This window comes from Solanum stenotomum, chromosome 10 (assembly GCF_019186545.1).
Source record: "Solanum stenotomum isolate F172 chromosome 10, ASM1918654v1, whole genome shotgun sequence".
NCBI classification, from domain to species: Eukaryota; Viridiplantae; Streptophyta; class Magnoliopsida; order Solanales; family Solanaceae; genus Solanum; species Solanum stenotomum.
In genome coordinates this window covers 29,951,855-29,954,021 of record NC_064291.1, presented here as the reverse complement: position 1 = coordinate 29,954,021, position 2,167 = coordinate 29,951,855, and the positions used below count along the sequence as shown (strand labels likewise).

Here is a 2,167-nt window from a genome sequence, read left to right as displayed (position 1 = left end):
AACAATACCCTTGAAAATTTTATTATTATTATTGAGATAGGAGTTACCCCCGACGAATTTAACAACTCACAATTTTAGAATCTCTTTTTTTTTGGGATAACTATAGTGTCTGAGCCAACTTGACGCACCTTGACTAATTCCATCTACCTTCCACAAGCAACAAATGTCAAGTCAACTCTGTGCACCAAAGGCTTAGACAGATGGAAAGACACCTAGTGTTCTTATCTCAGCCCACCTCATTGACCACAATTCAAAATTTTCAGATCCTGAGTTGTTGCATTAGTTGACAAGGGAATCTCAAGGATGTTCAACATTATAATGTATGTAGGATAATACTACTCAAAACCATCATACAGACGTAGGAAACTCTCTTAGGTGCAGATAGTCTTAAGTGCTACCAAAAAAAAAAGTACTATGTAAGCAAAATCATAGCACTTCCATGTTTTCTTATTCGTCTTCTTCAACTATGAAATCAACATTAGGTGATGCTCTGCGGAATTCTTCTATCTCATCGATCATTTGTTTACCTGAACGAACACCGAGATACACAAAATTCCAAAAGAAGATCTCCTCAAGTACAGCTGTAGATGCCAAAATAAACTTGATAAATTCCATTTCCATCTCAAGACCCATAAACATGCTCACTTGAACTCTTTGAAGCTTCAACGCACCGTATAAAAATGATTGGGGTCGTAGAAATTGTACAACACCTTCAACATTAATCCCCGAAGAGTCCTAAAAGAATTTCCAAGGAACAGTTAATTAGGCGAATTCAAATGAAGGAACCAAATTAATGATAAAAAAAAACAAGAGAGTGCTTACAAATTCAATTGTAAGATGTTGTAATTTAGGACAACTTGTAATCAAGTAAACAACACCTGAAACCTCCTTAAGGTTCGCAAAGACATGGTAAAAAACTTGAGAGATTTGATATTGTTCAGAGAGTCCCCCACACCACCCATGATCAAGTACAAAAAGCAAGTCAGAAGTTACGTCAATCAGATTCATCATTCGTTATGATAATAATTAGTATGTCACAAATAATGTATGTTACCTCTAATGTTGAATCCCATAGATGCAGTTCTAGCAGTGAAGGTGGGTAATGGAAGAAATTTGTAAGATTAGAGCAAAAAGGAGATGTATCAGTCAAAAATCCAGTGAAACACACAATAACTTTTTCAAGCATAGGAGTGTTGTTGAAGGAAATGGATTTTAATTTTCCATAAAGCTTGAAGAATTTGAGATTAGCGACATCAATTTCAAGGGTGTCAAAGTTTGTGCACCAACACAACCTCAATCGTTCAAGCAACGGGCTTTTAGAGATGAGGTTTGTAATTATTGATGGAACAAAAGTGACATATTTTAGACGGAGATTAATAAGCTTCTCAAACCCTTTGAAACCGTGTGGAGGGTGGAACAAGCAATGTTGAAGTTCCAAATACTGTAATTGTTGGAATGTAAAAGGTGATGAGGTAAATGATATTTGTTTTCGAAGTTGACATGAAGGGTGAATTCCTGGACATTTTTCTTCGTCAAAAAGTGAATCCAATGATCAATATCAGGATAACTCGTAAAACTACGACCTTGGAGTCTAAACATTAATATTGATCCTTTATGGAGTAATAGGACTTGGTAAATGATTCTCTTGGCTTCTTCATCTTGTTTGAAAGACTCGAAAAACTCATCATTAAAATCAAGTTGTTGACGTGTTACCCATTTGTACCTCCAGTCTTTTGACAAGATACTGGTCATCACTGCATCTTTCCAAGGCAAGCACCATAGAATTCCATCAAGAACATTACAAGGCAAATTGCTTATTGTATCCACACCATATGTCGAAGCATTCATCATGGTCTAATAAAAACAAGTTTGCAGCAACTCTGAAAATAATAAAAATAAGGGATAAAGGCAATATCATACCCAAAGATATTTCAACAACTGGTAGTTTAATGTCTGCAATATAATTTCATGGACAGGAAATAACAACTCATAATTGACCATATGGAAAGAAGAAGACTATAGTGGTGGCGCAACGATTTTCATGCTATCTAGTGTGCAGGGGATTCAACAAATATATATATGTACAAATAAAATGATATTTCACCTATATACACAATACAATCTTTTGGTTAGAAGACCATTAGCACTAGCGATAAATCGAGCACAT

General features: G+C 35.3%; 1 pseudogene; it reads right to left on the bottom strand.

Annotated features, from left to right (window-relative positions):
- Positions 1-447: 447 nt before the first annotated feature.
- Positions 448-1,851, bottom strand: LOC125842877 (F-box/FBD/LRR-repeat protein At1g13570-like; annotated as a pseudogene).
- Between the last annotated feature and the right edge of the window lie 316 nt (positions 1,852-2,167).